The sequence below is a fragment of the Anabrus simplex genome, chromosome 10 (assembly GCF_040414725.1).
Source record: "Anabrus simplex isolate iqAnaSimp1 chromosome 10, ASM4041472v1, whole genome shotgun sequence".
Classification (NCBI taxonomy): domain Eukaryota; kingdom Metazoa; phylum Arthropoda; class Insecta; order Orthoptera; family Tettigoniidae; genus Anabrus; species Anabrus simplex.
In genome coordinates this window covers 9057980-9073318 of record NC_090274.1, presented here as the reverse complement: position 1 = coordinate 9073318, position 15339 = coordinate 9057980, and positions in this window count along the sequence as shown.

Sequence of the window (15339 nt, the reverse complement as noted above, 5' to 3'; positions counted from 1 at the left end):
GTGACGATGGGATAGGAAAGTGTCACGAGCTGGAAGGAAGCAGCCATGGAATTAATTAGGGTACAGCTCAGAATTTTCTCGGTGTGAAAATGGGGAACCACTATCTCTCGAATGCCAAAAATGAAGTATTAGCATGCTTTCGTGTATCTGTCGATGTACGTTCGTACAGCATCTCTTTCTCGGATCATACTGTATAAACCTGCTACCTGTTTCGGGAAAAGAAAGAAAAATTCATCTACTACAGTACCGTATTTTGAAATCCCGTGTTTGAAAATTTGACGCTTCAATTTAAACAGAAATGCTCAAAATATGAACAAATATGACGTCATAACACTGAAAGGAGCAAAATATGACCAGAGCAATAAAAATGGCCGAAATATGCATTATTATATGCAATATATAGTTGCTTTAAATGGGATCAGGAACGCACAGTTATCTCTCAGATTTCGGTAAAATGACCTCAGGACCTTAGTAACGAAAGTCAGAAGTACTGGCATTCTTTTTCCCTTTTTTTCTCACAAACGGACTTTTGAGCCTTTAGGCTCTTCTTCCGGGAGAAGGGAGGGGGATTCAATTACTTGGCGCCAGGTTCCTCTATAAGACTTTGTTGACGCAATACAGTGTTCGAGTGTTGGCACACTTGACTTGTGTCCAGTTACAAGTGGTGACAATTTTCCACGTACACAATGTTGCACAAGATCGCGCGCGCAGTTATCGAGCGATGACACCAGCTCTTATATCAAAATTAAACTAACTCTTTCAGTTAACAGCCCGCCCAGTTTTGAATCATAATTCACTTGAAAGGATTACATTTATGAGAGGGGTTGTCAGGATCAGTGGCATGGAGCCTGCGCCTGTAAGCTCATGGAACGCTTAAGAAAAAGATAGGTAGTCATTTGCGCCAAAACCTGTACATCATTTGAGCGAGATTTTCATATCTTTTAGCGAGCCTTAGTAGTTAGTTACCTGATCCGGTTTATGCCAACTTCGACATAACTGGGAAGAGAGTGTTCGTTTATTGTAATTACACGGAGTGAGTTTTGATAGTACTACAAAACGTCCCTTCAGGCAAACAACTGAATGTTGAAAACAGCCTAGGGATATGAGCTACGAATTTTAGGTAAATAATGTATGGGAATATATTCTTGATTTCTTCCTAAAAATTACAATCCTTTCTTAATCATCGTCATCCGATTGATTAGATTAGCAGTTTGCCTTTTTCTACCACTACGAGCGCTGGTGTTAGTCAGTGCATTGTTTCACTTAAGCACCACTACGAGCGCTAATGTGAGGGAATGCAGAGTTTCACTTAAGTCCTTACAACTACATTCGGTGTGGAAATTTTTGAAAAAAGTAAAAAAAAAAAACACCTGGGGGTTATTGAACCAAGGAACACATTGTAAAAAATTATGTCAATAAATTAATTTGGTTAGGATCTGAATCATGGATTAAAGAAACAAGGGATTTTAGGCTGTTTTTCCAAAACTGCATTTAGGCCGAAAGTGATTTTCGAAATTTTTGTTTTCTTAGTTTGATACATATATCCAAGACTTACAGTCTGAAGCTTTCCGGGCCCATTAGCCCTTCAACTTTCGGCACAACTGAGGAAAATGTTTAATTTTACGTTTTTCGGAGCCCCCTACTTTGTCTGGTAAGAAACTCTTTCAACATTAGTACCAAAGATATTCCAATTTGTGAAATGTTACAAGAATATGTTACATACCCAATAAATATTATAAACCTAATACCCTCTAACAAAAGTTGTTAAATCTCACAAACCTCTTTCGCAGGAAAGAAAGGAAAACCTAATAGCAGGACTCAAGAGGTATTGGGAACGAAACCGAGCATCCGAAAAGAACTCGTCATAAGCACTTCCTAGTGGGCTTAAATTACTAATAAAATACAACCACATTTATACTAACTCTGACAGAGAATATGGTCCCCCCCACCACACACACAGTCTCGAATAAGCACGATTCGCGGGAGAGAAAACATCCTCCGGCCGCAACCATTGCATCCACATGCAAGCAGTATTCTTGGTTTTAGAAAATAGCAAAAACATTTTTCAGCAAAAGCCACTAATTTTGTTCGTTTTGAAAAAAAGTACCAAACTTATTCCAAATAACAAACTGTCACAGCACGTGATTAAACCATAATTGATTGTTATAGTACATATTATCTCACCGTTATTTAGACAACCTTACCTTTTGAGGTATTTCCTGGATATTAACTAACTTATGTAGTTCAGGATACCTCTCCCTAACTACATGTAATTTTCTCTGTTTTCACCTTTTTTTTTACATTTCTTTTCACAAATTCCTCTGATAATATTACGTATATTATTTATTTTATAACTTCCCTAATGATAGGGTTGCCACTAGGTCAAAGTATACAATACAAAACATACCATCGCTGTTACTATGAAATAAGTCATATGAGCATGGGATATGAAATGTCTTCCACCTAGAGTACAAAAAGTACGCACACGATGCTGTTGACTGTATAAATGGTTTCTTAAAATTAATATTCAACTGCGGATGGCAGCTACCGTTATGTTTATGAACAGATGTTTTTTTTTAAACCTAATGAAGTCTAAAATGGGATAAGAATTTAGGAATTGTTCCTCGGGCTCCCGCCATCAAGCTTGTGACTGATATATTTTGCAGTCCATATTTTTCTTTATAATACGAGACTGTACGGTCATAAATGCTCTTCTTCTCTAAATCCACTTCGTCCGGTTGACCAGAATGCGTTTCAGATCGAACCGTTTGGTGAATATTTTTCTGTTCTATCAGGTTTCCTACATTCTCTAGCCTATAGTCGTATGCGAATTAGGGTGTTTGACAACCGTAACAGGAGTACTCAAACTGAACTGTATGTATACCAAGCCGTTGTTCCAACTCTATGGTTGTGAAATATGGCTTACATGCAGAAGGCACTTAGTATGCCCGGAAAAGTACCATCAACACTGCATTAAGGAAATCCTAGGAATAAAATGGGAAGACAGATGCACTAACGTAAGTGTTTTGGAGCAAGCTAATACAAACAGCGTCTCACCACCTTTATGGACAGGTCATGAGTCAAGTCTCCCAAAACAAATCATGTACTGTCAGTTGAAGGTCGGACAGAGAAATCACAGTGGGCAACAAAGACGTTCTGAAGGCGAACCTAGAGGAATGTCAAACTGACCCTGAAATTTGGGAGGTTGTGGCAACCACTCGTCCAGAATGGCGTCGCGTCGACAAACGCAACGCTAGGAAAGAGTGAATGAATAGCAGAAGTATCAACACTCAAAAACCGGTGGTTACCCAAGACATCGTGCGCCTACATTGTGGAAGAGTTTGTGCTCCCAGAATTGGATTACAAAGCCATCGAAGAACTCATGTGATTTGAACTTTACCTTTCGAAGACAATCATACTCGTTAACGAGTGATAGCCTTATAATAATAATAATAATAATAATAATAATAATAATAATAATAATAATAATAATTGGTGGTTATCTGTCACTGGGAGGGAAGAATATTCATTCAACTTGGACATAAAAACTTCCCTCTCATCTTTGTATATATTGTGGGTGCAGATATCATAATAATTATCATGTAATGCTGTACATGCAGGAATAGTTAACAAATTATTCAGTGGTTGAAGTAAGAACATGTTGTTTCATTCAATATTTTATAACATTAATTCACTTTTTATTTTAATATTATTTGCTTTGTTTTGCTTTACCGGCACGCTACAGTTGCGTGATGGAAGAACTGTCATTTTGATCAATGCCCTACTGATTTTCATAATTCTGTGCTGTCTAGTACAATGCGACGACATGCAAGAAATTAACACCCCCTCGTAGAATGTCTTACCTCAAAGTTACCTAGCTCATCACGGGGAAAATAGGCCAATATTCATTCGATTGTTATATATGCTACAAACGTTGTTGACAAATGCTGCACATACCCCAGGATTGGCATGCTTAAGAGCAATCAAAAGCAACTTCAATAATGTCAAAATTCTAATTATAACATTTAAAAATAAAATGTTCAAAATTTCCCGTCTTTTTAACAATATATTACTTACTGATTCACGGATAATTATTATTTTTCAGAGTTTCCTCCCATAGTGTTGTACTACAATCTGTACCTCATTCAGATCAATAGGATTTAAATTATATTTTATATAACATTGTTAATTAAAAAGCTATTAATATTTTCTGGTCCTCGGAATAAAAACGCGACAAAAATCCAAATCACAGTCTATGTTAATGATTGAGGTTCATTTTGTAGCTGGAGTTTTGATACAAACTTTTAAAAAAGGAAAGGTACTAAAATTCTTGTAAACTTGGAATTTATAAGGGAAACAGTGATATATTGTTAAAAAGGCGGGAAATTTTGAATATTTTATTTTAAAATATTAAAATTAATAAAATTCTGACATTATTGAAGTTGCTTCTGGTTGCCAGGAATCATGCCAATACTGGGATATGTGCAGCATTTGCCAACAACAATTGTAGCATATTTAAGAATCGAATGAAAATTAACCTATTTTTTTCCTTTGTTAAGCAGGTTCTCCCCCCTTATGGAGAATCGAACATCGAAATGATATGTATGCACCGGAACAACATCTGCATACGCTATTCTGTACTTTTGTAGTACCTACAGTAGGCTACTTTCGAATCACAATTCCAATTAATTTTTCCAATTAGTTCACTTAATTTTAATTGTAATACTTCGGGTAATTCCACAGTAATCTGTGATGATAAGGAACTCGTTAAGTCAATGTTATTGGACGCTATATAAATTATATTAGTAAAGAACTGCAATCAAAGATAAGGCTTTTTGAGTACGTTTCAAGATTATGAGCAACTGCAAAAAAAGACGTCGAAAATGGTAAACGGGGTTAAAAGTCAGGTTGTGAGTTTCACAAAGAAGAAAAGTCCTCTCAGTTTTAATTACTGCGTTGATCGGATGAAATTTCCTTATGGAGATCGCTGTAAGTACCTACGTGTTAATATAAGAAAATATCTTTATTGGGGTAATCACACAAACGGGATTGTAAATACAAGTTACAGGTAGGCCTATCTTCATTTGGTTGTGAGGGTACTTACTGGTGGTAGTAAGGTTCTAAACGAGAGCTGGAAAATAAAACTCAAAGAAAAGCAGCTCAATTTGTTCTGGGTGATTTCCGACAAAATAGTAGCGTTACGAAAATGTTGCGTACTTTCGACTAAATGCTATGTTCCGAGCTGTCAGTGGGGATGTAAGGTTGGAATAACATTAGTAGATGATAAAGTGATGGAAATGAGGAGGACAAATTGAGGAATGTATTCGTTTATAGGAACAGGAGTTAGGGATTGAAATAATTATCAAGGGAGATGTTCGATAAATTTCCAAATTCTCTGAAATTATTTAAGGAAAGGCTAGGAAAACAACAGGTAGGGAATTTGCCACCTGTGTGACTGCGCTAAATGCAGAGCGGTGGTGATGGTATTCACCGCATCAGGTTTGTCGATGTTATTGCAATAATGGCAGTCTAGGAGAAGGAGAATGCTTACGGTGTTAAATCAAGAGATAATGAAGCTCAAGTTAAACCCTAAATACCGAGAAGACTCAAGTCATGGTTATAGACGAGAAAGTAGGTAGAGGAAGGAGTGGCACAAGAATAAGCAGACGAAGTAGCAGAATTTTGCTATCTCGGTGGCGATGTAGAGGAAAACAAGAGATGTCTTAACGAAATCAAGAGAAGAATACCACTAGCCAAGAACGCTTCCCACAAAGAAAAGAACTTTCCGTTGAACAAACACTTCAACGTCCACACTAAGAGGAACGCATGGGAGAAAGCTCGACTGGAGGCAGCGGAAATGTGGTTTAGGAGGAGAATTTGCAGGAATAGCTCGATTGACAGGAAGAGCGTGAGATGGTTTTGCAAGAGGAAAGGCAGCTACTTAAAGTAATCGTTAAACACAAAACAAAGTTCAAGGCAATAGATTTTCGAACACAAGGATTTGTTTTCCAATCTGCTTTACGTCGCACCGATACAGATAGGTCTTATGGCGACGATGGGATAGGAAGGAGCTAGGAGTGGGAAGGAAGCGGCCGTGGCCTTACAGCCCCAGAATTCGCGTGATGTGAAAATGGGAAACCACGGAAAACCATCTTTGGAACTGCCGATAGTGGGATTTGAACCCACTATTTCCCGGATGCAAGGTGACAGCTGCGCGCCCCTAAGCGCACTATTCGTAATATGTAATTATAGTCCATGAAAACATCCCTCCCCCCACACACACACCTCGGTCATCTCACAAGTCAGTGTGATGATTCAAGTAAGTACCCTTGGGAATCCACCTTATCCTTAATGTCAGGACAGGGACGGAGGCGGGGAGGTTCCATGACCTAACACACTCTGCGAAAGAGTCGCTTTAGGTAACGAGTGTACAGATATTTTTATTTTGGTGATAAGTTACAGCGGAGAATAAGTCTCCAAATTATAGCATGCTTTAAAAAATTAAAATATCACAGTATTATTCTTTCCTTCTTAATCTGCTTACCCTCCAGGGTTGGCTTTTCCCTGGGACTCAGCGAGGGATCCCACCTCTACCGCCTCAAGGGCAGTGTCCTGGAGCGTACGACATTGGGTCGGGGGATACAACTGGGGAGGATGACCAGTACCTCGCCCAGGCGGCCTCACCTGCTATGCTGAGCAGGGGCCTTGGTGGGGGATGGGAAGATTGGAAGGTACGTACAAGGAAGTGGGAAGGAAGCGGCCGTGGCCTTAAGTTAGGTACCATCCCGGCACTTGCCTGGAGGAGAAGTGGAAAACCACGGAAAACCACTTCTAGGATGGCAGAGGTGGGAATCGAACCCACCTCTACTCAGTTGACCTCCCGAGGCTGAGTGGACCCCGTTCCAGCCCTCGTACCACTTTTCAAATTTCGCGGCAGAGCCTGGAATCGAACCCGGGCCTCCGGGGGTGGCAGCTAATCACACTAACCACTACACCCCAGAGGCGGGCAGTACGTATTCTAATGATATTAATGATGATGATCATGACAATGGAGTATGAGTTAACACGTAGAAATAAACATTATGATGCTAATAGCTTGATGTAATAACAATTACTACTAACTTAACTGTCGCATCAGATCTTCAGTTTGCGCCAGGTAATTGAAAAACGCTACGAGAGGAACAGACAGTTATGCTTTCTGTTTCGTCATTTGCCAGAGTACCGAGGGAAAATATGTTAGGCGCACTGAGGGACTAAGGGATTATTAAAAGCTATTAAAGTCATTTATGTTGACAATTGGGCTGCAATGGAAATTTATTGTAGAATGAGTTCTTGATTCAAGGTAGTTACAGGCTGTAATCTATCACCTTTGCTGTTCGTAGTTTACATGGATCATCTATTGAAAGCATAATGTGTCAGGAAAGGATTCCGTTAGGTGGAAATCTAGTAAGCTGCCTGGCTTATGCTGACGACCTGGTCTTAATTGCAGATTGTGCCGAAAGTCTGCAGTCTAATATCTTGGAACATGAAAATAGGTGCGATGAGTATGGTATGAAAATTAGTCTTTCCAAAACAAAAGTTATGTCAGTAGATAAGAAATCCAAGAGATCTGAATGTCAGGTTGGGAATACAAAGCTGGAACAGGTGGATCATTACAAGTATTTAGGGTGTGTGTTCTCCCAGGATCGTAATATAGTAAGTGAGATTGAATCAAAGTACAGTAAAGCTAAGGCAGTGTGCTCGCAGTTGCGATCAACTATTCTGTAAGTCAGAAGTCAAAGTCCCGGGCGAACGTTCTTTACACCGATCTGTTTCCAGACCAACTTCGCTTTATGGGAGTGAAAGCTGGGTGGACTCAGGATATCTTATTCATAAGTGAGAAGTTACAGACATGAAAGTAGCGAGAATGATTGCTGGTACAAACAGATGCGAACAATGGCAGGAGAGTACTAGCAATGAGGAAATACAGGCTAAGTTGTGAATGAATTGAATGACGAAGCTGTACGCATTAACCAGCTTCGGTGGTGGCGTCATGTGAGGCGATTGGACATGGATAGGTTACGTAGGAGAATAATGTACTCTGTTATGGAGGGTAAGAGGAGTAGAGGGAGACCAAGACGACTATGATTAGACTCATTTTCTAGTGATTTAAAGATAATAGATATACGAGTAGAACTAAATGAATCCATAAAGGATTGTGGAGACTTTTGGTACATTCATAGTTGTTCACTATACTGGAGGACTATGGAATTAAGGGTCGATTGTTAAAATCAATCAAAGGCATTTATGTTGACAATTGGGCTGCAGTGAGAATTGATGGTAGAATGAGTTCTTGGTTCAGTGTACTTACAGGGGTTAGACAAGGCTGTAATCTTTCACCTTTGCTGTTCGTAGTTTACATGGATCATCTGCTGAAAGGTATAAAGTGGCAGGGAGGGATTCAGTTAGGTGGAAGTGTGGTAAGCAGTCTGGCCTATGCTGACGACTTGGTCTTAATGGCAGATTGTGCCGAAAGCCTGCAGTCTAATATCTTGGAACTTGAAAATAGGTGCAATGAGTATGGTTTGAAAATTAGCCTTTCGAAGACTAAATTGATGTCAGTAGGTAAAAAATTCAACAGAACTGAATGTTAGATTGGTGATACAAAGCTAGAACAGGTCGATAATTTCAAGTATTTAGGTTGTGTGTTCTCCCAGGATGGTAATATAGTAAGTGAGATTGAATCAAGGTGCAGTAAAGCTAATGCAGTGAGCTCGCAATTGCGATCAACAGTATTCTGTAAGAAGGAAGTCAGCTCCCGGATGAAACTATGTTTACATCGGTCTGTTTTCAGACCAAATTTGCTTTACGGGAGCGAAAGCTAGGTGGACTCAGGATATGTTAATCATAAGTTAGAAGTAACGGACATGAGAATAGCGTGAATAATTGCTGGTACAAACGAGTGGGAACAATGGCAGGAGGGTATTCGGAATGAGGAAATAAAGGCTAGGTTGGGAATTAACTCGATGAATGAAGCTGTGCGCATAAACCGGCTTCTGTGGTGGAGTCATGTGAGGCGAATGGAGGAAGATAGGTTACCTATGAGAATAATGGACTCTGTTGTGGAGGGTAAGAGAAGTAGAGGAAGACCAAGACGACGATGGTTGGACTCAGTTTCTAACGATTTAAAAATAAGAGGTATAGGAGGTACAGCACTGGTTGCATATAGAAGATTGTGGCGACGTTTAGTAAATTCACAGAGGCTTGCAGACTGAACGCTGGAAGGCATAACGGTCTATAAGGATAAGGATAATGTATGTATGCTTGTAAAATACCTGTAAGTAAACAATCAAGCGCCGGGTAATACAGCTAGTTCGAGATAAAATCGAATTCCGAAACCAAAATGAGAAGTGAACAAACAATGTCTGTCGTCTGACAGTATACTGAATTACTACTCCCATGGTTTCAGTGATATCATTGTACGTGCGAGTATTCCAAATTGTGTCGTCACTGAGATGACCTCAACTGGCGTTGAACTTTAAACAATGTCGCTGATGGTCATAACAAAGGGTACTTGCATTCATTGCACGTGGTTCTTCCACTGCGCTGCCATATCGGTGATACCAGGCCCTCTGATACTGTACTTATCCTGAAACCTCATTCCAATGTAATCAACCTCCATGTCTCAGAGCACCTGAAACTTCAGACTCATCACCCACTGAGTAAATCTCCTCGGAGTGGAATGTGACTGTTCCTAGTACAGTCGAACCTCAATATATCGAGTTGAATTTTATTTCGAGTTATCGACTTTTCGACATATAGACAATTCCCGCCCTTGAGGATTGCACCAAATACAGTAGAGACAATACGCGACACTGAGCGAGATATCGAGGGACAGCTATTGCAACTCATCCTAGCGGATAGACCTGAACAGTACTGATTCTCTCATACGAGCACGTATATTTTTGTGTGAAGTTTTTGGTGTTATTTATGCGTTTTCAGTGAGATGACATAATTAAATAGTAGCGTGTGTCATTCCTTGATATCTCCTCTCAACATGAGGGGAAAGGTATGTGCTGTGATTGGCTGCAGTAACTATGAAGTAGAGAAAAATGCGCGGTCGTTCTTCAGGTTCCCTCGTAACAAGAACATGTAAGTAATATTGTGTTTGCATATATATTCTTCCAGTGACAGAGATTTTTATAGTACTTCATAATCTTCTGACCTGTTCGACCCATATTTTAACTGGCATAAAATGTAATACGCATATTTTATTGTATAGTGCAGCAGTTAACCTTCAATACCGATGTGTTGTTGTAGGTGCGAACTGTGGGTTTTGAAATGTCACAGAAGCGATTTGGATAAAGTGTACAAGAAAGAAGGGACGTTACGCTTATATAAGAATTATAAGATCTGTTCAGATCATTTCCAGTCCAGCGACTTTAAAAATCCTCGACTATACAGCCAATGGTATATTACATGTTTACTCTAATTGTACATAAATATTCCTCAAAGCATCACTATCGACAACATTTTCATACTTTTCTTTCTTTAATCCCTCTTCCCAGACTAAAGAAGGAATTTTATAGATTTTCTTTCTATTAGTAGGCTTCATGTTGAGAGGAAAATTGTCCAGTTTTAAATGTTAATTCATTGCATCATGTGTGCAAGGAATGTGCCGATATTTTTATTGACAAGTGTCTTAATGTGATCATACAATGTTTTTTAAATGAGGAAAAAGACAAATCCAACCGTAAAAGTTCAGTCAGGAATGCTAAAGCTAAAAAAGTAATGCATAAATGAAAGGTCAAGCCATTTCACACCAGTCCATTTCATATCTTGTTTATGTGTCTAATTTCAGTCTTTGATTAATAAGCTTTTAAATAATTATTCATTCATTTATCCAGAATTGCTTTAGCAACTTCGAAGTTAATATCTCAATACCACTTTCTTTATTTATTTATCCATTTCCGTATATACATTTCCATTGATATTTGAATTTAGCGCGATTTGTTCAGGTCAAGTCACTAGGAGCGCTACCGTCGAATTGTCTCCCATTTTAGCAAGGCGAAATCCGTAAGTGTCGCGTATTGTCTCTACTGTATTTGATTGCACGTAATAGAATCATGTGGAGTAACGGCTTGATGCTGGCATAAGTGGTATTTGACCGTATGAAAACAAACTCGAAGTATTTTGTCATTTAAAGTACAACACTTGAAGACGTTGAAAACAGAATCTATACAGTAGGGGAACATGAAACATACAACTTGGCAAAAACCCGTTGGTTTCTTCTGTTTTTCATCCTCAAGCTTCTTTTCTTCCACATACTTTTCAGCAACAGTTATTGCAGTAAAAATACTTATATTCGACTGACTGAGTATGTAGGATCGAAGAATAATTGTTAGTGCACTTAACAATCCAGGAGAGGGTTCAAACAGCTCTTACTGCCTATGGCCAATGCGCCAGAGGACAGATACGGCGGGCGCTATGTACGCATACGCTTTTGTTTCGAGAAATGGAGAAATTCCTGTAATCGAATTTCGAGTAATGAAATGGCGTATGGCTTTTGGCGCCGGGAGTGCCCGAGGATATTTTCGGCCCGCCAGGTGTAGGTCTTTCGATTTGACTCCCGTAGGCGACCTGCGCGTCGTGATGAGGATGAAATGATGATGAAGATGACACATACACCCAGCCCCCGTGCCAAAGAAATTAACCAATGATGGTTAAAATTCTCGACCCTGCCGAATCGAACCCTGGACCCCTGTGACCAAAGGCAAGCACGCTAACCATTTAGCCACAGAATTTCGAGTAACAGAGAATTAAATACACGTGAAGAATAACACAGACGGCGGGGAAAATTAAATTATTTAGAGATACTGAACATTCGAGTATTGGAAGTTCGAGATATTTCAATGTGTACATGCACACAGCACAAAGATTCTATGCCAGATTGTAAATTTCCCGGTCCAAATATATCGTTAAGCGAATTTCCTCTTCAGAGTTTGGCTCTATGAACTCATGTGAAGTGTAGTGGAAGACAATATATCAGATTTCATGTTGTTCTGTTTGTTTTTTCACAGTTCAGTTCGTTCGTTCGTAATCTGCTTACCCTCCAGGGTCGAGTTTTACCTCGGACTCAACGAGGGATCCCACCTCTACCGCCTCAAGGGCAGTGTCCTGGAGATTCAGACTATGGGTCGGGGATACAACTGGGAGAATGACCAGTACCTCAACCAGGCGGCCTCACCTGCTGTGCTCAACAGGGGCCTTGTGGAGGGATGGGAAGATTGGATGGGACAGGCAAGGAAGAGGGAAGGAAGCGGCCGTGGCCTTAAGTTTAGTACCATCCCGGCATTTGCCTGGAGGAGAAGTGGGAAACCACGGAAAACCACTATATAGAATGGCTGAGGTGGGAATCGAACCCACCCCTACTCAGTTGACCTCCCGAGGCTGAGTGGACCCCGTTCCAGCCCTCGTACCACTTTTCAAATTTCGTGGCAGAGCCGGGAATCGAACCGGGACCTCCGGGGGTGGCAGCTAATCACGCTAACCACTACACCACAGAGGCGGACCACAGTTCAGTACGGTACATAAACTTTAAGTAGAAAGTAATATATTATTACGAAAACGCTAAGAAATACCTGTAACATTATTATTATTATTATTATTATTATTATTATTATTATTATTATTATTATTATTATTATTATTATTATTTCGTGTTACAGAGTTGATACAATATGAACAGTTCAAATATTCTTAAACCATAAATTACACATTACATTACACAAAATACAGGAACACCAAGGTACAGATATAATTCGTGCGGTCACACTGAGTCAATCCAATATTCAGCGACAGTAATTCCGTCTTTGGTTGGTTGAACGAGGCATTGAAGTGTACTTTGGACAGGGCATAGCTGATTTGATTTGATTTGATTTGATTTGATTTGATTTGATTTGTTTATTTATCATCAACAGAGTTATTGATTCTCCAATTACAGATGATATAATACATTCAAATAATAACAATATTAACAGAACTTACTACTACCACTAATTATAAATAAGCAATATATAATATATACATATTTACAGAACACATTAGGAAGGAAAAAAGACATGTTTTGAAATGACCGAAGGAAGGAAGTATAACTTTCAGTTACTAAATGGGCAGAACAAGATACAAGGAACACTCTGTCTATGAAGTGTCCATAAGATGTCTGCGAATTTCACTAGCTGACGAGTGAAATATATCCACTATCCCGCTAATTTCGTTCAGGGATCTCAGGGCCTGCATAAACCAAGAGTTCCTGTGTGATTCCGTTCTGCACCTGGGTAAGTGAAAGGTGACAGCCTGTCGGGTATTGCGGGAAGGAACATGAATTAGTAGCAACTGGAGTAAATTGGGACAGTCAAGGAAATTACCGATACATTTGTGTATGAGACGTGCGTTGACATACCTTCGCCTAGTCCTAAGCGACTCAACACACATATTTGTACAAACAAATCATAATCTGTCGATGACAGCTTGATACCCAAACACTTTTTACTAATCCATTTTGAGAATCTGATCTGTACTCGCTCTAAGGCATTAACTAAGTATTGCTGTGAGGGGTTTTCAATGGGACAACACATTTAAAACTCTTGCAATTTCTTTTGAGGAAGCCTAACGTTTTAAATGCCTTGTTAACGATATTTAACACATGCTCATTTAAAGACAGACCATTTGGATTACTAAAAATAATACCAAGATCGTTAATTTTATTAACACGCTTCACTTCTTGATTCCCTACATTATAATTGAATACATTAACTTGCATTTTTCTCGTGAAGGATATCGCACTGCACTTTGAAATATTTAGGGTTAAATGCCAGTTTTTGCACCAATCACTAATAATATTTATATCATACTGTAACAATTCGCAATCACTCATCTTTTCAATTACCCTGTAGATTTTAAGGTCATCAGCATAGAGCAGGTAGTTACTCGAATGGATTTGTGATGGCAGATCATTAATAAATAGAAGGAAACATAAAGGTCCCAGTAGTGAACCTTGTGGGACGCCAGACATAGGCTGATAAGGGCGAGAAATGATACCCTCGTATTTTACTGAATACCTTCTTTCGTAAAGATAGCATTTAAACCATTCAAGCAAGTTTCCATGAATGCCATATGCTGACAACTTAGTCAGAAGAGCATTATGCTGCACTGAGTCGAAAGCCTTGGAAAAGTCCGTGTACACAGCATCAACCTGCTTGCAATTGTCCAGAGCCTTAGATATGAAGTGGGAGTACACAGCAAGATTGGTGGTAGTTGAGCGTTTCTGGGCAAACCCATTCTGGTTAATATTAATTAAACCACTGACTGCACTGTACACGGCTTTGTATACGACTCTTTCCGCTACTTTGGATATGAGTGAAAGAAGAACTACTGGTCTGTAATTGACAAATAAAGATCTGTCACCTTTCTTAAACACTGGAATAACATAGCCTTTCTTCCATTCCGACGGGAAATTGCCTGTACGAAGAGACCAGTTGATTATCGTAGCTAGTGGGGTTGCCAGCTCCTCAGCACACTCACGTAACACAATTCCTGGAATTTGATCTGGACCACAAGACTTCTTCGTATCCATCGACTTCAAGATGTTGCAGACTTCCGATGCCGAAGTTACTACTGATGATAAATTAATTTCGCCTAATTGTTCGGTGTGGGCTAGTTTGTTTTCCCCCAGAATCGTGCCAGCCTCCTCACTTTCATCTATCCTATCCAACCTCCCTTGGTTCTTTGGTTCTTGTTCTTTTCCGACCTCGACGGTATAAGAGCATTCGAGGCCTAGATAGACTTTCTTTCTCACGCCCTTCTTGACACTTGTCTTTTTTGGCCGATATCTTCATTGTTTGAAGTGTCAGATCTGTTCCATTTTTCTCTCGGATTAGAGTTAATAGAGGATATTTGTACGGTTATACTTCGTCTTAAAACAATAATCACCACCACTTTCCACAATCACAAAGTTCTGTCTGTTTTCCTAAATACCCCCACTTCTTGAGATTGTCCCTACGTTTTCCAGTACCACTACTGAAACGGTTAAGTGACCTCCAAGTAGCCCAGCTGACCTTATGTCCAGGATGTCGAGATTCATGAGCTAGCATCCACTCCGAAAGGTGTTGTATTCTACACTGACTGAGCAAATGTCATGGGATAGTCACCTAATAGCATATGGGGCCTCCTCTGGCCCTGCGAACTGCAGTGAGACGCCGTGGAAGTGAGTCAACAAGTCCCTGGTAGTCCTCTGGACGCAGCTGACACCAAATCGTTTGCAGAGCGGCCGCCAGTGATGGTCTGTTCGTGGGTGCAGGA